We start from the raw sequence: 22,413 nt of genomic DNA, 5'->3' as shown, positions 1-22,413 counted from the left end.
TCCTGGCCTGCATCAGGAATAGTGTGGCCAGCAGGAGCAGGGAGGTCATTGTACCCCTGTACACAGCACTGGTTAGGCCACACCTTGAGTACTGTGTCCAGTTCTGGGCCCCTCAGTTTAGGAAAGATGTTGAATTGCTGGAGCATGTCCAGAGAAGGGCAACGAGGCTGGGGAGAGGCCTTGAGCACAAGCCCTATGAGGAGAGGCTGAGGGAGCTGGGGGTGTTTAGCCTGGAGAAGAGGAGGCTCAGGGGAGACCTCATTGCTGTCTACAACTACCTGAAGGGAGGTTGTAGCCAGGAGGGGTTTGGTCTCTTCTCCCAGGCAACCAGCAGCAGAACAAGAGGACACAGTCTCAAGCTGCACCAGGGGAGGTTTAGGCTGGAGGTGAGGAGAAAGTTCTTCCCAGAGAGAGTGGTTGGCCATTGGAATGTGCTGCCCAGGGAGGTGGTGGAGTCACCATCCCTGGAGGTGTTCAAGAGGGGATTGGACGTGGCACTTGGTGCCATGGTTTAGATAGGCATGAGGTGTAGGGTGACAGGTTGGACTCGATGATCCTTGAGGTCTCTTCCAGCCTTCTGGATTCTATTCTATTCTATTCTATCAGAATATGACAAGAAAGCAAATCTGAAGTCTGTGGTTGCTTCACTCTCCTGAGGAAAGGCTGAATGGCAAAGACTTGTCTCACTGCTTGATCTGCACCAACAGGCACATGGCAAGCCTCTCATGTGCCAGCTCAGTAGTCTCTCTTGGAATCAGGGCATTTCCACTGCCTTTGGGCTGCCCTGCACTCATCTTTCCAAGGAAGGGTGGAACAGAGGTGGGGACTGTTAGACACAATTTTTATCTTCCTACTGCATCAAAACACAAACTGATTATTTAACCCTTCTTTCCTTCAGAGAAGGTTGAGTCTCTAAAAACAATTTGGAGCATGCCTGGGAAGTTAGTGCAGCTCTGGGAATGGTTTCACATGCCCTACCCCTAAAAAAAAAAAAAAAAAAAATAGGACTGTGTCCAGCAGATCCAGGAAGGTTCTCCTCCCCCTCTACTCTGCCCTGTTGAGACTTCACCTGGAATATTGCATCCAGGTCTGAACTCCCCAGTTCAGAAGGGACAGGGATCTGCTGGAGAGAGTCCAAGGGAGGGCTCCAAGGATGCTGAAGGGACTGGAGCACTGCCTGGGGAGGAGAGGCTGAGAGCCCTGGGGGTGCTTAGTCTGGAGAGGAGAAGGCTGAGAGGGATCTGATCAATGTCTCTCAATAGCTGAGGGCTGGGGGTCAGGAGGGAGGGGACAGGGACAGGCTCTGCTCAGTTGCAGCCTGGGATAGGCCAAGGGGTAATGGATGGAAACTGCAGCACAGGAGGTTCCACCTCAACATGAGGAGGAACTTCTTTCATGTGAGGGTCCCAGAGCCCTGGAGCAGGCTGCCCAGAGAGGTTGTGGAGTCTCCTTGTGTGGAGCCTTTGCAGCCCTGTCTGGATGTGTTCCTGTGTGACCTGTGCTGGATTCTCTGGTCCTGCTCTGTCAGGGGGCTTGGACTGGAAGCTCTCCAGAGGTCCCTTCCAACCCCTAACATCCTGTGAGCCTGTGAACATCTACTCAGCAGCTTCACCATTTCAAATGGAAGTATTTTAGCTCCTGCATGCCCAGTCAATCCAGAGCACAGTTAGCTTGAGAAGTTCAGGAGTGAAATGTGCACCCTTTCTCTTTGAAAGTCTTTCTATTAACAGGAACTTCACCACTTCTCAAAAATAACCCCATAAAATACCCACAAACCTTCCTATCCTGACAGCCAGTCCTTAACAAATGTAGGTGGCTGTGGCTTTGCAGATAAGAAAATTGATGATGTTGTCATTTAGCTGGCATTTATAAAGTGCTTCCTGAACTGAAACTCCCAGCACTGCCACCAGCTGACTGAAAGTGAGGAGCAGTTTGGCACTGAGCTCCACAAGGGCATGGAGAATATTTCCAGCTGCCCTGGAGCTCACAGCCTCCTTTGCCAGCTCTTTCCTTGCCCTGTCATTCTCCACTGACCTCAAAAGTGTCTGTAGCCTTTGTGTTTTCTGATCCAACAACCACAACAGAATGCATCTATAGTAGATAAAATAATTGCAGAAGTAGTTCTGCAGAAGTCTGAATACTTGCCACAACCCTTCAGCTACAGATGGTGCCTGCAAGGTGTGGAGTATGTCAGAGCCTGCCTGCAAAGGGACAGCTGCAACCTCACACCCCCCAGCTGTGGGCTGACGTGGGAGTGAAAGGAATCATATCCTGGTTCACCTACATCAAGTTGATATTTCAGTGTCTTCTAAACCATGGATCAAGCAGAAGTAGGATTGGAAGTTGGTATTTGCTGTGCATGTGCACCAGGCAGCAGGACAGGTTTGAGGCTACCCTGCTGGAGAGCAGCTCCATGGAGAAAGAGCTTGGAGTGCTGGTGGGCAGCAAGTTCTGCATGGGACAGCAATGTGCCCTGGTGGCCAAGAGAGCCAATGGGGTCCTGGGGTGCAGCAAGCAAAGTGTGGCCAGCAGGGCTAGGGAGGTTCTGCTCCCCCTCTGCTGTGCTCTGCCCTGCTGAGACCACAGCTGCAATCCTGTGTCCAGTTTGGGGCTCCCCCCTTGAAGAGAGACAGAGAGCTGCTGCAGAGAGTGCAAGGGAGAGGCAGGAGGATGCTTAGGGGACTTGAGCATCTCCCCTGGGAAGAGAGCCTGAGAGCCCTGGGGGTGTTTAGTGTGGAGAAGAGAAGGCTGAGAGGGGATCTGATCAATGTCTCTCAAGAGCTGAGGGCTGGGGGTCAAGTGGAGAGGGCCAAGCTCTGCTGGGTGCTGCACAGCAAGAAGCCAAGGAGCACTGGAGACAAAGTGGAAGAGAGAAGGTTTCAGCTCAAGAGGAGGAGAAACTTCTTTGGTGTGAGGGTGAGGGAGCCCTGGAGCAGGCTGCCCAGAGAGGTTGTGGAGTCTCCTTCTCTGGAGCCTTTCCAACCCCACCTGGATGCATTGCTGTGTGGCCTGTGTTAAATTCTATGATCCTGGCAGGGGGGTTGGACTGGATGATCTCTGGAGCTCCCTTCCAACCCCTAACATCCTGTGAGCCTGTGAACATCTCCCCAGCAGCTTCACCACTTCAGATGGTGGGCTGTGCCTTGTTCCAGCTTCACAGGCACTGGCTCCAGTGCCAAAATATGAACACCTAAGTACACTCTTGTAGAAGAAAGAACACAACCCAAAACCTAATGGAGCTTGTTCTCTGTGTGGACTGCCTTGGGTGCTGCTGCTCTGGCAGGGGGGTTGGACTGGAGGATCTCTGAAGGTCCCTTCCAACCTCTAATGTACTGTGGTACTGTGTGATACTGTGATGTGAAAATGGATTTGCAGCCCTCACTACAAGAAAGACGTTGAGGTGCTGGAGTGTGCCCAGAGAAGGGCAGGAAAGCTGGGGAAGGGTCTGGAGAACAGGTCTATGGGCAACAGCTGAGGGAACTGGGATTGTTTAACCTGCAGAAAAGGAGGCATAGAGGAGACTTCTCTCTCTCTACAGCTCCCTGAAGGGAGGCTGTAGTGAGGTGGGTGTCAGTCTGGGTCAGCCTCTTGTTCCTAGGAACAAGGGATGAGAGGAAATGGCCTCAGGTTTCACCAAGGAAGGTTGAGGTTGGATATTAGAAGAAGCTTCTTCACAAGAATATTCTTCACAAGAAAAGGTTTAGGTTAGATATTAGAAAAAACTTCACTGAAAAGGTTCTCAAAGACTGAAACAGGCTTCCCAGGGAAGTGGTTGAATCCCCCTCCCTGGAGGTGCTTAAAAGATGCAGAGATGTGGTGCTGAGTGGCATGGTTTAGATAAGGCTTGGACTCAATTTTCAATGTCTTTTTCCAGCTGAAATGATTCTATCATTCTATTCTATGCATATTTGCTCCTGGCACTAGGAAATTTCCTGCTCTGTAGCATAGGTGAATTATTCTACTGGACAGCAGCTCAGGCCTGGGTGCCAGCCAAACACATTGGATGTGATGTACAGGCAAAACAAAGCCTTGGATGCTTGAAGGAATTTACATGTAGAAATATCTGTGTCAGTGGCACAGCAAAGTCAGTCTGAAAATAAGGAGTGAAAGTGTCCATCAAACTAACCCAGCAGTCAAGATACAAAGAGCTCTCTCTCCTGAGAGTGGGACATCTTCCTTAGGAGGAGAGGCTGAGGGAGCTGAGGGCTCTGGAGCTTGGAGAGGAGGAGCCTGAGAGGTGAGCTCCTTGCTGGTGCTAAAGATGTGCAGGGGGAGTGCCCAGAGGCTGGAGCCAGGCTCTGCTGGGTGATGCCCAATGCCAGCACAAGGGGCAGTGGTGGAAGCTGAGCCATAGGAAGTTCCATGCAAACAGGAGGAAGAATTTTTTGCCTGTGAGGGTGAAGCCTGTTGGAGGCTGCCCAGGGAGGTTGTGGAGTCTCCCTTTCTGGAGATATTCCAGCCCCAGCTGGCTGTGTTCCTGTGTGAGCTGCTGTAGGTGCCCCTGCTCTGGCAGGGGGTTGGACTGGATGAGCTCTGGAGCTCCCTTCCAGCCCCTGGCGTTCTGTGATCCTGTGGTACTAAGAGTAAAGACTATACTGGTGTGGATTGCACCACAGGCACGTACAGAAGGGTCAAAAATGTATATTTAGAAGTCTTTACATTCTTGGAAGTTGAAGCATGGGAAGTTCCATGGAAACTCAGTTGCCTTTCAATACCTGCAGGGAGCCTACAGGGAAGCTGGAGAAGGACTTTTCATCAGAGTGTCTACTAACAGGACAAAGGGGGAATAGTTTTAAGCTGAGGAAGAGAAGGTTTATAATGGATCTTAGGATAGAAGTTATTCAGTATGTGGGTGGTGAGACTCTGGAACAGGCTGCCCAGGGAGTCTGTGGATGTTCCCTCCCTGCAGAAGTTTAAAGCCAGGTTGGATGATGCCTTGGGCGACCAAGTCTAGTTGAGAAGTGTCCCTGCCCATGTCAGGGGGGTTGCAATAGATGATCTCTGAGGTCTCTTCTAACCTAAGCTATTCCAGGATTATTTCCATTCCATTTTCTTTCCTAGTTATGCACTGGAGAATGTGTCTGTTCATTTGAATTCTTTTTAAAGCAGTCAGACATGCTCTTAATGTCCCAGCAGCCACAACTGTCTCCAGGAAGGTCTTTTTATCTAATCACAAGGTAACAAATCAAAGTCCTGAAAATCTGTGCTGTACAGCTGCTCCTGTGTGTCCCTGGCTCCTGAGCAAAGCACAGGAGTGTCACAGCCATTCCTTCTTTGGCTTTGGGCTGGAAAGCTGCAGGTTAGCAAAGTTTCTGCTTGCATCTTCTCTTCTTTAATGTTGATCTTTGATATCTTTGAAGCTTAGCTGTAGAAAGATTGAGCCTTAGATGCCATTTCCAAAATGCCAGAAGGGATCAATTTGGTGATTCGATGTGACCTCCTGAACCACTCAAACCACAGAGCTTCTCTGCTTGAAACCAGAGCAGGGCTTTCAGTGGGGAACCACAGAATGCCACAGAGTGGAAGGGACCTCCAGAGATCCTCCAGTCCAACCCCCCTGCTGCAAAGGCATCACCCAGGGTAATCTGCACAGCAATGCATCCAGGTGGGATTGGAAAGGCTCCAGAGAAGGAGACTCCACAACCTCTCTGGGCAGCCTGCTCCAGGGCTCCCTCACCCTCACACCAAAGAAGTTTCTCCTCCTCTTGAGCTGAAACCTTCTCTCTTCCACTTTGCCTCCAGTGCTCCTTGGCTTATTGCTGCGCAGCACCCAGCAGAGCTTGGCCCCCTCCACTTGACCCCCAGCCCTCAGATGTTGATAGATTCTGATCAGATCCCCTCTCAGCTTTCTCTTCTTAGCAAACATTCTATCTGATAAATTACCTTCAGAGGTGAAAATCCTTCAGATAAGTTTCCATTATTTTCCTAGGATGAATTTGTTTAACTTTACTATCCAGGGATCTTCAGGTGCTGCAGGTTTCTGACAAAGATTCTTCTACTGACAAATGTTGTTCTAAATCTATGCATTTAAGGGCTGGAAATGAAATGCTTAACTTCCTCTGAAAGTAAGAGAAAGATCTCTTTGCCTTCTGCATTGTAAAATAAATGCTTCCAGCCCTTTCCTTGAATTTTCCTCAATTTTATACACCAAATCTTTCCTTTATTAACAGTGTGCACTGATTTTGGTTGAGATAGAGGCAATTTTCTTCATAGGAGCTGGTCAGGGGCTATGTTTTGGATCTGTGCTGAATTCAGTGTTGCCAGCACAGGGATATTTTAGTTAGTGCTGAGTAGTATTCAAACAGCATCGAGGCCTTTTCTGCTCCCTGTGACGGGACACAGCTGGGGAGGTGGCCCCAGCTTAACAAAGGAATGTTCCTTACCATATGGTGTCATGCTCAGCAAAAAAAAACTCAGGGAGAGAAGGAGGAGGAGGAAGGGGGTAGGGAGATGTTCAAAGTGATGGCTTCAAACTAGAGAAGGACAGATTTAGATTGGATGTCAGGAAAAAGTTCTTCCTGATCCAGAGGAGGGTCACAAGAATGCTCAGGGCCTTGGAGCAGCTCTGCTAGGAGGACAGGCTGAGGGAGCTGGGGGTGTTCAGCCTGGAGAAGAGAAGGCTGCAGGGACACCTAAGAGCAGCCTGCCAGGACCTGAAGGGGCTACAGGAAGGCTGCAGAGAGACTGTTTGCAAAGGGCTGCAGGGACAGGAGCAGGGACAATGGCTTCAAAGGAGAGCAGAGCAGCTTGAGATTGGATGTGAGGAAGAAGTTGTGCAGCAGGAGGGTGGTGGAACACTGGCACAGGTTGCTCAGAGCCACCTCCAGACTGGCCTTAAAAACCTCCAGGGATGAGGCTTCCACCATTTTCCTGGGCAACCTGTTCCTCTTCTTGTAGCCCCCTTCAGATATTGGAAAGCTACAAGAAGGTCTCCTGGGAGCCTTCTCTCCAGACTGCAGAACCCCAACTCTCTCGGTCTGTCTCCAGAGCAGAGCAGCTCCAGCTCTCTGCTCATCCTCGTGGCCCTTCTCTGGACACCTTCCAGCACCTCCAGATCCTTCTTCTAATAGGGGCTCCTTCAGTTGTCCACCCCTGGAAGACACTAAGGTGGAGAGAAGAGATTAGATCCTTGCAAAACACATATGGAGCAGAAGCATGGATGTGAAGACAGCTCACCATTGAAGCTGCAACCATGGAAAGTAAACCAACTGGAAAAACTGAGAAAGCCATAAGGAAAGAAACCTCCTCAAGCAGTTGAAAGATGTGGTGCTGAGGGACATGGTTTATAGCAGCAGTCTTGGTGGAGTTTGATAGTGGTTGGAGTGGATGATCTCAAAATCCTTTTCCAACCTAAATGATTCTATGCTTCAAGTATGAAGGGCAGATGAGAGACCTAAATGGGGTACATGGAATCTGCTCTTGAAAATGCTGATGTCATCCCTTTCCCCTGTCTCACTTCCTCACTGTCTCCTCTGTGACATCCACCTATAATTATGGTCACTTGCTGCTGTCATGCAGCACTACATCATCTCTTAGCTTTGAGACAGAAAGATGGAAGCAGGAATGAAAATGCTGACTGAGTGACCCTTGTATGAATCTTTTTTTTTTTTTTTTTGATCAGGTACATTCCATGATAGATGACCAGACATAGCCTGTGGCATGGAAATGTTTATAAATGACACACACAAAATCTTTTGCATTGGGAGTGTTCACAGAATACCTCTGGTTGGAAGAGACCTCCAAGCTCATCCAGTCCACCCCTCCACCCAGCACTGTAGAGTCAGCACTAAACCATGTCCCTAAGCACAGCTCCACAGGCTGCTGGAACACCCCCAGGGATGGAGACTCCAGCACTGCCCTGGGTAGACCATTCCAGTGTCTGAGATCCCTTCCAGTGCAGAAATATTCCCTAGCATCCAGCCTGAGCCTGCCCTGGTGCAGCTTGGAACCATTTCCTCTGCTCCTGTCCCTTGTCCCCAAGGAGCAGAGGCTGCCCCCTCCTCACTCCCACCTCTCTTCAGGGAGCTGTAGAGAGCAATGAGGTCTCCCTCAGCCTCCTCTTCTCCAGCCTGAACACCCCCAGCTCCCTCAGCCTCTCCTCTAGCCCAGGAGCTCCAGGCCCTTCTCCAGCCTCATTGCCTTACTCTGGACAGGCTCCAGCCCCTCAATGTCTTTCCTGGAGTGAGAGGCAAAGAGCTGAACACAGCACTCAAGGTGTAGCCTCCCCAGAGCTGAGCACAGGGGGGTGGTCACCTCCTGTCCCTGCTGGACACAGTGGTTTTAGTCCAAGCCAGGATGCCTTTGGCTTTCTTGGCCACCTGGGCACACTGCTGGCTCCTATTCAGTTTAGAGTCAACCAATACCTCCCACGCTGATGCTTAAATGGAGCTGAGTTATTTCACATCTCTTGATACAATGAATTTTCATCATTTTCATGCAACCTGATAAAACAGTCATAAAACCTCTGTGTTTACCAAAGAGGAAAAAAACAAACCCCACACAGGCTGTGCTTCATTGGTTCCATTTGGGAGAGGTTATCAAGCTTATTGCAGCTGGTTTGAGATGTTGGTGTCTGGTGACTCATTGTAAGTTGGGAACATGTGCTTATGTGCCAGCCAGGTAGAACAGTCATGGGAGCCATGGTTTGTGAGAGCTTGGAGATGGGGAGCACTGATCAGTTACCTCATGCTTCAATACAGTCCTGGAATCCATTTGATGTGATGCTGCTTAAAAAGATCACAGGATCAGGGGATGTTAGGAGCTGGAAGGGACCTCTGGAGAGCTTGCAGTCCAACCCCCCTGCCAGAGCAGGAGCAGAGAATCCAGCACAGGTCACACAGGAACACATCCAGACAGGGCTGCAAAGGCTCCACACAAGGAGACTCCACAACCTCTCTGGGCAGCCTGCTCCAGGGCTCTGGCACCCTCACAGTCAAGAAGTTCCTCCTCATGTTGAGCTGGAACCTCCTGTGCTGCAGTTTCCATCCATTGCCCCTTGGCCTAGCCCAGGCTGCAACTGAGCAGAGCCTGTCCCTGTCCCCTCCCTCCTGACCCCCAGCCCTCAGCTATTGAGAGACATTGATCAGATCCCTCTCAGCCTTCTCCTCTCCAGACTAAGCACCCCCAGGGCTCTCAGCCTCTCCTCCCCAGGCAGTGCTCCAGTCCCTTCAGCATCCTTGGAGCCCTCCCTTGGCCTCTCTCCAGCAGATCCCTGTCCCTCCTGAACTGGGGAGCCCAGAGCTGGATACAATATTCCAGGTGAGGACTCAGCAGGGCAGAGTAGAAGGGGAGGAGAAACTCCCTGGATCTTCTGGACACACTCCTCTGAATGCCCCCCAGGACCCCATTGGCCTTCTTGGCCCCCAGGGCACATTGCTGTCTCTATACCACACTCAATGGATTTCACCTTATGAAGAGGTCTGCTGTGTATGAGAAACCTGCTTTATGACGAAAAAAAAAAAATCTGCCAGAGCAATGTCAGCAATTTCCCTTTGGTGTTTTTCCGTAGGGCAAATTAAGCACATCAAAGGTCAGACTTTTGGAAAGGTAAATAAATAAGAACATTTAGAGCAATCAAAAACAGTCTTGATGGCTCAAACCAGACATGAGTGTTAAAAGCCATACAGCTATCTTTATAAATAGAAAAAAAAAAAAGAGTTTTACATAAAAAGTGAGAATTCTATGCTTGCCTGCTTGGTGAGTGAAGGGAAAATCACAGAATCATAGAGAGGTTCAGGCTGGAAGGGACCTCCAAAGCTCATCCAGTCCAAGCCCTCTGCACTCAGCAGGGACATCCCCAACTAGAGCAGCTTGCCCACAGCCCTCTCCAGCCTCACCTGCAAGATCTCCAGGGATGGAGCCTCAACCACCTCCCTGGGCAACCTGTGCCAGTGTTCCACCACCCTCCTGCTGCACAACTTCTTCCTCACATCCAATCTCAAGCTGCTCTGCTCTCCTTTGAAGCCATTGTCCCTGCTCCTGTCCCTGCAGCCCTTTGCAATCAGTCTCTCTGCAGCCTTCTTGGAGCCCCTTCAGGTCCTGGCAGGCTGCTCTTAGGTGTCCCTGCAGCCTTCTCTTCTCCAGGCTGAACACCCCCAGCTCCCTCAGCCTGTCCTCCTAGCAGAGCTGCTCCAAGCCCCTGAGCATTTTCCTGGCCTCCTCTGGCCCCTCTCCATCAGCTCCATGTCCTTCCTGTGCTGAGGGCTCCAGAGCTGCACACAGCACTGCAGGGGAGGTCTGAGCAGAGCAGAGCAAAGTGTCAGAATCACCTCTCTGGCTCTGCTGCCAACGCTGCCTATGTTCAATTCAGAAGCTGATTTAAGCCAAAAGGCTCCTCATGGAATTAAAGCTTACCAAGCTGGAAATAAACCTTTGGTAACATGAATTGGAAAATAGTTCTCTTAAGTTCAAAAGGTGTCTTTAAAAGGAGGAAATTGGGTTAGAAAGGAGCATGAAACCTTCTGCCTCTTCTTTGCACTGATGCCTGTGCCTCCTGATCAATGAATGTGAGTCCTTCAGCTTCATCACACAGAAATACAGCAAACTGAGAGAATCCTTTGAATTCAATACATCACTTTTTGCTTCCATGCTGTGATGTCAACATCTGCTGGGGGAAATGAGCAGTGGTGTGTGCACAGTTTGGGACTGGGGCTGCAAGGAAAACAGTGGTGTCAGAGTTTGGAGCACAAGCATGCATGGAAAAAATGACATCACTGTGCTTTGTGTTTAATTGCTTTGTTTCCATTTTCCACCTTTTTTTTTTTCTTTTCCATATGAAGCTAGCTTGGGTTTACAAGCTAGAGGATGAATATTCTCTAATACCCTGAGTGCAAAATGCATTTACAAGCCAAAAAGCTAATGTCTCTTCTGGTTCTTCTATCCTCCCCTGTGTGTTTTGCTGTTCTTTGGGACATAACCAGTAAATTGTTTGAGCAGGAAGAAGCTGTGTGGTGTTGTCAATGCACCAGAGGGATGGGACATCATCCAGAGGGACCTGGACAAGCTGCAGAGGTGGTGCTCAGATGAACCTCATGAGGTTCCACCAGAGCAAGTGCAGGGTTCTGCACCTGGGCTGAACAATCCTCACTGGCAAGACAGACTGGGGGAGGAGGGGAGAGAAAGCAGCCCTGAGGAAGAGGACCTGGGGGTGCTGGTGGGGGAGAAGCTGGCCAGGAGCAGGCAGTGTGAGCTTGCAACACAGAAGGCAAATCACAGCCTGGGCTGCATCCAAAGCAGCATTGCCAGCAGAGCCAGAGAGGTGATTCTGACACTTTGCTCTGCTCTGCTCAGACCTCCCCTGCAGTGCTGTGTGCAGCTCTGGAGCCCTCAGCACAGGAAGGACATGGAGTTGATGGAGAGGGGCCAGAGGAGGCCATGAGAATGCTCAGGGGCTTGGAGCAGCTCTGCTAGGAGGACAGGCTGAGGGAGCTGGGGGTGTTCAGCCTGGAGAAGAGAAGGCTGCAGGGACACCTAAGAGCAGCCTGCCAGGACCTGAAGGGGCTCCAAGAAGGCTGCAGAGAAACTGTTTGCGAAGGGCTGCAGGGACAGGAGCAGGGACAATGGCTTCAAAGGAGAGCAGAGCAGCTTGAGATTGGATGTGAGGAAGAAGTTGTGCAGCAGGAGGGTGGTGGAACACTGGCACAGGTTGCCCAGGGAGGTGGTTGAGGCTCCATCCCTGGAGATCTTGCAGGTGAGGCTGGAGAGGGCTGTGAGCAAGCTGCTCTAGTTGGGGATGTCCTTGCTGAGTGCAGAGGGCTTGGACTGGATGAGCTTTGGAGGTCTGTTCCAGCCTGAACATCTCTATGATTCTATAATCCTAAGTACAGGTTGTTTTTTCTATTAATAGGCTCACCAGGAGAGCTGAAAAGTTTGCCTGCTCTAGAAAAGGCAGTGTAAAAATGGGTGTGAATGTGTGTGTGGCAGGGGAGGTCTGCAGTTAGGAAGGTTGAATATTAGGAAGAAATTCTTTTCAGTGATGAGGGTGGGGAGACACGGAAACAGATTGTCCAGGGAGGTTGTGGATGCCTCCTCCCTGAAGGTGTTTAAGGCCAGGCTGGATGAGGGCTTGAGCAACCTGCGCTGGTGGGAGGTGTCCCCATCCACTGCAGGGGCCTGGAACCAGCTGATCTTTAAGGTCCCTTCCAACCCAAGGCTTTCCATGAATCTGTGAATATGTCTTATTGATCTGCTGGACCCACAGAAATCTCAGTGGCTTTATCCATGACAGTAGCAGATTCTATCTGCTAATGGTGCTCCAGGACTGCTGTCAGCATCAAATTAACCCAGGTGTCCCTGCCCAAGGCAAGGGGGGTGGAACTGGGTGATTTCTAAGGTCCCCTCCAACCCAGACCATTCTGCTAATCTATGATGATGACTTAGCTTTACAAAGACATTGCCTGGTGCTTATCAAGTTCAGTAAGTGTGGCCTGGGAAAGCAGCATGGTTAGAACTGTTAGAGATTGGCAGAGAGATGAATAACAGAAGGAGGATTAGAGTTTGGCAGGAGATGTCGATTACTGAAAAAAATTTAAAAAAAAAAGGAAAGAAACAGGAAGAGAGGAAGAGTTAATTAACAAATAGCTTTGGGGAAAGGGATGTAGCCTTCTCAGCCCACACGCTGACATCACAGCATCACAGTATCACACAGGCTCACAGGATATCAGGGCTTGGAAGGGACCTCTGGAGATCTTCCAGTCCAAGCCCCCTGCCAGAGCAGGTCACACAGGAACACATCCAGACAGGGCTGCAAAGGCTCCACACAAGGAGACTCCACAACCTCTCTGGGCAGCCTGCTCCAGGGCTCTGTCACCCTCCCAGTCAAGAAGTTCCTCCTCCTGTTGAGGTGGAACCTCCTGTGCTGCAGTTTCCATCCATTGCCCCTTGGCCTAGCCCAGGGTGCAAGTGAGCAGAGCCTGTCCCTGTCCCCTCCCTCCTGACCCCCAGCCCTCAGCTATTTCTAACCATTTATACCATGCTTTGTTTCAAGCAGTGCAACATCATCAAATGACTACTGGAATGAGTATTTCTCTCTTTTGTTTTTCCTTTTGACTGGGTTTTAGCCTGTGTGAAAGATGCCAAAATGGGAGCTTTGGAAACTGAGTTTATTTATCCAAAGCAAGGCTCCAGGCTGGACCAGGGCAGCGTTCACCTCCTCACCCTGAGGAGCCTGTTCTGCAGAGCTCCTCACAAAGCTGGAAAACAGCTCAGCTTCCATCTACATTAACCTCTACCCTCTCTGCAGAAGGCTGCCAAGGGGGCTGCCAATTACTGGCAGCTGTGCTGGACCTGCCTTGACTGGGGGAACTCAACTGAGATTGCAGATCTCTTTCACACAGCTTACCACACACCCATCACATGCCAATATATTCTTTGACCTCAAACAGCATTAGGAGGATTTTCCAGTGAGGAAAACTTCTCAAAAGCAAGAGGTTGATCAGCATAAAGAATAAAAGATGTGATTTTTTTTTTCCTCCCCCCTCTCTCCCTCCTATTGCACAGACAGTTCCTTTTGTAAAGCTTCACCAAAAAAATACAGGCAAGGATAAGAAATTTTGAGGGTGTTGGGTAGTAACAGGACTAGGGGGAATGGATCCATGCCAGAGGAGGGGAGGTTTAGGTTAAACATTAGGAAGAAGTTCTTCACCATAAGAGTGGTGAGACACTGGAACAGGTTGCCCAGAGCTACTTGTTAGTCAGGAAGGGACAGGGACAGGCTCTGCTCACTTCTGGTCTGTGATAGGACAAGGAGCAATGGATGGAAACTGCAGCACAGGAGGTTCCACCTCAACATGAGAAGGAACTTCTTGACTGTGAGGGTCCCAGAGCCCTGGAGCAGGCTGCCCAGAGAGGTTGTGGAGTCTCTTTGTCTGGAGCCTTTGCAGCCCTGTCTGGATGTGTTCCTGTGTGACCTGTGCTGCATTCTCTGGTCCTGTTCTGGCAGGGGGCTTGGACTGGAAGCTCTCCAGAGGTCCCTTCCAACCCCTAACATCCTTTGATCCTGTAAACTAGCAAACAGAGGTCATAAAGTCCTTCAGAGGATTTTTACTCATGTTATAATTAAACAGTATCAGATCTCTGCATGACATCCAAGAAAAGAATAAAATGCAGAAGTGTCCTTTGTTGCAAGGATGGCACTGTGCTGGTTAGGCTTTGAGTGACAATCACAGCTCTTCAGCTGTGCTCAGCTCTAGGGAGGCCACACTTGGAGTGTTGTGTCCAGTTTGGGGCACCTGAATGCAAGAGAGATGTGGAGGTGCTGGAGCCAGGGCAGAGGAGGGCAAGGAAGCTGGGAAGGGTCTGGAGAAGAAATGTGCTGGAGAGAGACTGAAGGAGCTGGGGCTGGTTAGTGTGAAAGAGAGGAGGCTGAGGGGAGACCTCCTGGCTGTCTGCAGCTCCCTGCAAGGAGGCTGTGGAGAGGTTGGTGCTGGTCTCTTCTGCCAGGTGATTAGTGAGAGAAGAAGAGGGCAGAGCCTCAAGATGCCCCTGGGGAGGTTTAGAGTGGCCCTTAGGCAGCAGAGTGGTCAGGGCTTGGAATGTGCTGGGCAGGGAGGTGGTGGAGTGCCCAAGGCTGGCTGTGTTTGAAGGTGGTTTGGCTGTGGTGCTTGGGGCTGTAGTTTAGGGGTGCCCCTTGCAGAGTAGGGTTAATGGTTGGGCTTGGGGCTCCTGAGGGGCTTCTCCAGCCTGAATGTTGCTGGGATTCTATAATGGTTTTTAAACTGATTAAAGATTCTTTGTGGGTCTGCTAGGGCAAAAGTTATTGATCTACACATATTGGAAGCTAAAGGTTCCTGCAAGCCCAAAGTGCTTTAGCACTGAACTGAGGCACAGAGTTCAGTTATGATTTTATCTTGATTTCAGTAAAGCCTTTGACACTGTCTTCCACAACACCCTCCCAGCTGAACTGAGGCATGCCAGGATACGCCTACCTGTGCTATTTTCCAGAAACAAAATCAGAACATCCACATGCTTTTTAATAATGGGACCTAGAAAAATAAGAAGGAAGGCACCACACCATATACAGAAAGCTGAGTCCAGCAAATACTTAAGGGGCTATACCCTGAAGACATGAAGGGTTGGCTCCAAAATGACAACCCAGTAACTATTTGATAGAGCACAGGATGTTGAGATAAAAAAAGAAAAAGACCAATTTTGTAGCTGACGTAATTTAACCCTTGAAAGGAAGATGTTAGCAAAGGTAGAAACTGCAGTGAGCCTTTCAGTAGCTCATTGTCCAGTGAAGGACAGCTGGGCTGAGTGGAATCTGTCTTACTTTGCAAGACAGAAGAGGTTTAGGTTTTGTTTTAATAGATTTCTCTCATCGTGGCAGTCCTTTGTATAAAACAAGAAAACATTTAATTCGTGTGCCCTGGTGGCCAAGAAGGCCAAGGGCATCCTGGAGGGGATTAGAAGGGCTGTGGTTAGGAAGTCCAGATAAGTTCTCCTCCCTCTCTACTCTGCCCTACTGAGGCCACAGCTGGAATCTTGTGTCCAGTTCTGGGCCCCTCAGGTCAAGAAGGACATCAGGGAACTGCTTGAGAGAGTCCAGCAGAGAGCCCCAAAGCTGCTGAAGGCAGTGGAAGATCTTCCTTAGGAGGAGAGGCTGAGGGAGCTGAGGGCTCTGGAGCTTGGAGAGGAGGAGCCTGAGAGGTGAGCTCCTTGCTGGTGCTAAAGATGTGCAGGGGGAGTGCCCAGAGGCTGGAGCAAGGCTCTGCTGGGTGATGCCCAATGCCAGCACAAGGGGCTGTGGTGGAAGCTGAGCCATAGGAAGTTCCATGGAAACAGGAGGAAGAATTTTTTCTTCTCTGTGAGGGTGACAGAAGGCTGTTGGAGGCTGCCCAGGGGAGTTGTGGAGTCTCCCTCTCTGGAGATATTCCAATCCCATCTGGCTGTGTTCCTGTGTGAGCTGCTGTAGGTGCCCCTGTTCTGGCAGGGGGTTGGACTGGATGAGCTTTGGAGGTCCCTTCCAGCCCCCAGCACTCTGTGATTCTGTGATTCAGAGAAGCTGTTTTTCCTTTCAATCCTCGGCCAGAAGTGGAGGGAGTGTTGGTCTTGCTGTGTTAGCTTCTGAGATGGAAGCCAGAGTGCAAGCCAGGGATTAGACTGTAGAGACACATCTTCTCAGAAATGTCTTGAACAGGGAAAATACAAAGAGGCAGAAGCACCACCTGCTTTGAACTTCCTGAGAGCCAAAACCACAAGAAACGAGCAGAACACAGTTACAAAGAAGAGGCACAGCTGATGGCACTTTGTAGCTGAAAACCAGAATTAGGAATAAAATAATAAGCTCAATATTTGCCTGAGTCTGAGGTTAAGTATTTGTAGGAACATTTCTGTATCTAATTCCATTGCATTTCCAACTCAGACCAACTTAGATCTGATTGAAAACAGGCTGAAGAGCAGCGTTTGAGGCAGCTGTGAGCAAAAAAAAACACTGAGTTGCAAGAAGGTCTTCAAGGAGCTTCTCCTTCACTTAATTTTGTTGTTACTTCGTTGTGTGCCTTCAGGCCAGGGTGAAGGAACAAATTAACACTGAAGTACCTACAAGGCACAGTATCACAGTGTATCAGAGGCTGGAAGGGACCTCTAGAGATCATTGGGTCCATGTGGGTGTCAGAAGAGGACTTTCAGCCAAAAAATACTACTCCATGAGAAGGGCCACCAGGATGAGCAGAGGGTTGGAGCTTCTCTCCTATGAGGGCAGACAGAGTTGGGGTTGTGCAGTCTGGAGAAGAGAAGGCTCCCAGGAGACCTTCTGGTGGCCTTCCAGGAACTGAAAGGGGTTCCAAGAAAGCTGGGAAGGGACTTCTGAGGGTGCCAGGGAGTGATAGGACTGGGGGGAATGGAGCAAAACTAGAAGTGGGGAGATTCAGATTGGATGTTAGGAAGAAGTTGTTCCCCATGAGGGTGGTGAGACACTGGCACAGGCTGCCCAGGGAGGTGGTGGAAGCCTCATCCCTGGAGGTTTTTGCAGCCAGGCTGGATGTGGCTGTGAGCAACCTGCTGTGGTGTGAGGTGCCCCTGCCCATGGCAGGGAGTTGGAACTGGATGATCCTTGAGGTCCCTTCCAACCCTGACAATTCTGTGATTCTGTGATTCTATCATTCTCAGGCCTTGAGCAACCAACCATGGCAGGGAGGTTGGAGTAGATAATCTCTTAGGTCCCCTCCAGCCTAAACCATGTCATGATTACAAGGATTATTCTGTTACATTTAATCTTATTGAGGATGAAACATTGGAGATGATCAGAGAGAGGAATGCTCTGCCCCTGCCAGTACTGCAGACAAGTCTGTTCTGCAGTGCCTCTGCAGTCCCTTGTTACCCAGCCTGGCAGACGTGTAGCAGTTGATTACAGCCCCCCTGCTATGAACCTGTGCTTCTTTCTAGCAGGAGCTGACATGTACTGGATGGATACTGCACACCCACAGCACATCCTGACTGGCAGCCAGGGCAGTGCTGAAGTGCTCACCCACACCTGGCAGCCAGGGAGCATTTGCATTTGGTGAGTTGAGACTTCCCCAGGGTAACTACACTCTGGGGAGAAAAGGAACAACAGCCTGTAACATGAGGAGGGGAGAGAAAGGTCATCATGAAGGCAAGGCTGCTGCCATTTTGACCATGGAGATCATTTGACAGGATGCTAATTTGTTCTTTCTCATCCTGGCTTATTTCTCTTTCCACCTCTTTTAACCCACCTCATCCTGGCTTATTTTTGTTTTCCCCTCTTCTAACCCATCTCATCCTGGCTTATTTCTCTTTCCACCTCTTTTAACCCATCTCATCCTGACTTATTTCTCTTTCCATATCTTTTAACCCATCTCATCCTGGCTTATTTCTCTTTCCACCTCTTTTAACCCATCTCATCCTGACATTTCTCTTTCCATATCTTTTAACCCATCTCATCCTGGCTTATTTCTCTTTCCAACTCTTTTAGCCCATCTCATCCTGGCTTATTTCTCTTTCCACCTCTTTTAACCCATCTCATCCTGACTTATTTCTCTTTCCATTTCTTTTAACCCATCTCATCCTGGCTAATTTCTCTTTCCACCTCTTTTAACCCATCTCATCCTGACTTATTTCTCTTTCCATATCTTTTAACCCATCTCATCCTGGCTTATTTCTCTTTCCAACTCTTTTAGCCCATCTCATCCTGGCTTATTTCTCTTTCCACCTCTTTTAACCCATCTCATCCTGACTTATTTCTCTTTCCATATCTTTTAACCCATCTCATCCTGGCTTATTTCTCTTTCCACCTCTTTTAACCCATCTCATCCTGACATTTCTCTTTCCATATCTTTTAACCCATCTCATCCTGGCTTATTTCTCTTTCCACCTCTTTTAACCCATCTCATCCTGACTTATTTCTCTTTCCATATCTTTTAACCCATCTCATCCTGGCTTATTTCTCTTTCCACCTTTTTTAACCCATCTCATCCTGACTTATTTCTCTTTCCATATCTTTTAACCCATCTCATCCTGGCTAATTTCTCTTTCCAACTCTTTTAGCCCATCTCATCCTGGCTTATTTTTGTGTTCCCCTCTTCCAACCCATCTCATCCAGGCTTATTTCTCTTTCTACTTCTTTTAACCCATCTCACCCTGTCTTATTTCTCTTCCCACCTCTTCTAACCCATCTCATCCTGGCTTATTTCTGTTTCCACATCTTTTAACCCCCCCTGCTTCATTCTGCTACACTACTAGGCTGCCAGACATATATTTTCATTTATTGTCTTGCTTTTCTACTAAATGATGTATCCTGACCCCTGCTGCTGAAATCCTCCTTGCAAGTTTGCTGTCAAACAGACATCCCATACAATTTCTTCAGTGTCAAGCTTGCTATCAGAGCCCAGCAGGACCCAGAGTTGAGGACTTGTTCAGCTAGTGTGAAAATAAATAATGTGGAAAGATAGACTTCCCAAGGGGAAAAAAAAAATGAACAAAGGAAAAGGTTTGATTTGCTGCAGTCAGCTGGCCTTTGGGACAGCTCTGTTGCAAAGCCATCAAAGCCTTTCTGAGATTTCATTAGCTACACTTATTGGTTAGCACTGTACTTATTTTGGCACAGAGCTGGTGGGCAGAGAGAGACAGAAGCTGATCTGAAAGTTTTGAATAGTTTTAATGCCAGGTGAGGGAGTGCATGGTCTGAGCAAGCATGAAGGAGGAAAACACTGAAGAAATCAGCAACTTATTTTTCCTTCTGAATTGCAGGTGGGAAGGGTGAAGCAGGGCCTGCAGGGAAACAAGTTTCCCTCTCATTTGTGCATTTTTTTGCAGGGCTTCTTCTCATTATTTGCTAAGAACAGTCACAACTTCTGGCTCTTGTACTTGCAGGCGGTTACCTTGGGAATGGAAGAGGATGATGAGGGAAGATCTGCATACTGATGCCTCTTGCAGGTACTCCTTAATGTTCGGTACTGAGCCTCACCAGGCTTCTTGACACATGCACCATGGCCCCATACCATCACAGTCTCACAGTACCACAGAGGGTGGAAGGGACCTCCAGAGATCCTCCAGTCCAAGCCCCCTGCCACAAAGGCAGCACCCAGGGTAATGTGCACAGCAATGCATCCAGGTGGGGTTGGAAAGGCTCCAGAGAAGGAGACTCCACAACCTCTCTGGGAAGCCTGCTCCAGGGCTCCCTCACCCCCACACCAAAGAAGTTTCTCCTCCTCTTGAGATGAAACCTTCTCTCTTCCACTTTGTCTCCAGTGCTCCTTGGCTTCTTGCTGTGCAGCACCCAGCAGAGCTTGGCCCCCTCCACTTGACCCCCAGCCCTCAGCTCTTGAGAGACATTGATCAGATCCCCTCTCAGCCTTCTCTTCTCCACACTAAACAGCCCCAGGGCTCTCAGGCTCTCTTCCCAGGGGAGATGCTCAAGTCCCCTCTTGCTTCCCCTTGGACTCTCTTCAGCAGATCCCTGTCTCTCATTTCTGTAAATAGAATAGAAAGTTTGAGGGATCTGTGCAATATTCTGCACATAGGAAAGAAAAAACAAACAAACAGAAAACCCCAACCAAACAAATAAAACCCAAACCCAAAGCAAACTCAAACAAATAAACAAAAGCAACAACCAACCCAAAACAGAAAACACACAAAACAGAACAAAACAAAACAAAACAAAGCAACAGAACCCCCTAGACCTCTCCCATTCAAAATGCACCATTAGAATGAGCACCTAATGCCCCTGCAGCCAAAAAAACCTTATCTGAATAGTTGAGAAGTCAAGTTTGATTAGTTGAGAGGTGTCTGAACAGGAACTAGAGCATTATGGTGACAAGTCTCCACACCTGCTCTGGGATCCACCAGCATTCCTAGCAAGGGAAGTTACATTGCCCTCCAGACTACCCCAGGGCAGTCTTCTTACAAACTGGGACACAGAATCACAGAATCAACCAGGTTGGAAAAGCCCTCAGAGAGCATCAAGTCCAACCTATTACCTAATCCCTAACACCTCCTGACAACTAAACCATGGCTCCAAGAGCCACATCCAAGCTTTCTTTGAACACCACCCTGGGCAGCACATCCTAATGGCCAATTACTCTTTCTGTGAAGAACTTCCTCCTCACCTTGAGCAAAACCTTCCCCCTGCACAGCCTGAGCCTGTGTCCTCTTGTTCTGTTGCTGGTTGCCTGGAAGGATGCTATCAGCCTCACATGCACAAGGAGTGCAGGCGATGAAACACTGCCTGCCACACATTTTTTTTTTGCAAACAAAGAGGCTTTGATGCATAGTAGAGCAATTAGACTGAAGGCTTCAAAGCTGATCAGGTCTCATTTCTTTGAAAGGGAAATCACAGCCAAAGCTGAATTCTCCTGTGAGTAATAACTGCATTGTGCACAGAGTGTTAGGGGCTGGAAGGGAGCTCCAAAGCTCATCCAGTCCAACCTCCATGCCAGAGCAGGGGCACCTACAGCAGCTCACACAGGAACACAGCCAGCTGGGCTTGGAATATCTCTAGAGAGGGAGACTCCACAACCCCCCTGGGCAGCCTCCAACAGCCTTCTGTCACCCTCACAGAGAAGAAAAAAATCTTCCTCTTGTTTCCATGGAACTTCCTATGGCTCAGCTTCCACCACTGCCCCTTGTGCTGGCATTGGGCATCACCCAGCAGAGCCTGGCTCCAGCCTCTGGGCACTCCCCCTGCACAGCTTTAGCACCAGCAAGGAGCTCACCTCTCAGGCTCCTCCTCTCCAAGCTCCAGAGCCCTCAGCTCCCTCAGCCTCTCCTCCTAAGGAAGATCTTCCACTGCCTTCAGCAGCTTTGGAGCTCTCTGCTGGACTCTCTCAAGCAGTTCCCTGATGTCCTTCTTGACCTGAGGGGCCCAGAACTGGACACAATATTCCAGATGTGGCCTCAGCAGGGCAGAGTAGATGTGGGAGGAGAACTTCTCTTGACCTCCTAACCACAGCCCTTCTAATCCACCCTAGGATGCCATTGGCCTTCTTAGCCACCAGAGCACATTGCTGGCTCATGAGCAACCTCCCATCCACTAGGATCCTATTTCCTACATCCATGTTTATGTTAAGCAGACACTGGAATCTGCCTCTTTAGGGCTAGTATTTGGCTCCCCATTTTTTTTTAGAGTGCTTGTTTTTATTTTTAACTATCCTGAAATGGTTTGTGTTGGAGGGGACCTTTAAAGATCATCCAGAGGGACCTTTAAAGATCATGAATGTTATCATCTCAGAACTAGTGAGGGTGGATAAACAGCTTGCAATGGCTAATTTTAAACACAGAGCCCAGTCTAAATTAAGCTCCTGTCTTGAGTCATTGTCCAGAGGAGAATCTGTTTCTCTCTGTCCCTTCCTCTCTCTCTAAAGAAGCTGGGGAAGGGATTAGCCCTGATGAATATTCTCTGTGACAATAACTCTTTTTTTTTTTTTTTTCTGAATGTTTGTATCTTAAACAAAGGGGGAAAAGAATCTTAGGGAGAAGGATATCAAATAAACTGAAAATGAGAGGTGACCTAGGTACTTTGCAACCTAGCATGCAGCTGAGCCATGTTGGACCTTTGAGTAGGATACAGAATAGCAATGGATGTCTCTTCTTTCTAGATACAGCTCTCACATTTGCTGTCTTTTCATTTCTCCCCCATTTCCAATTTCTTTTACCTTAATTAAGCTTGGGGGGGGGGGGGGGGGGGGATAAAATGAAACAAACCCACAACTGTAGGTGCAGTGATTTTTGCAAGAATCCCTACACACTTTGTCACAGATCCACACATTGCATTGGCTTGGAAGAGACCCTTAAAAGTTATCCTGTTCAATCCCCAGCAGTCAGCATTGGGTTGGAAGAGACCCTTAAAAGTTATCCTGTCCAATCCCCAGCAGTCAGCATTGGGTTGGAAGAGACCCTTAAAAGTTATCCTGTTCAATCCCCAGCAGTCAGCATTGGGTTGGAAGAGACCCTTAAAGGTCA

The sequence above is a fragment of the Indicator indicator genome, chromosome 2 (assembly GCF_027791375.1).
Source record: "Indicator indicator isolate 239-I01 chromosome 2, UM_Iind_1.1, whole genome shotgun sequence".
In the NCBI taxonomy this organism is placed as follows: domain Eukaryota; kingdom Metazoa; phylum Chordata; class Aves; order Piciformes; family Indicatoridae; genus Indicator; species Indicator indicator.
Note: the sequence above shows the minus strand (reverse complement) of the source record.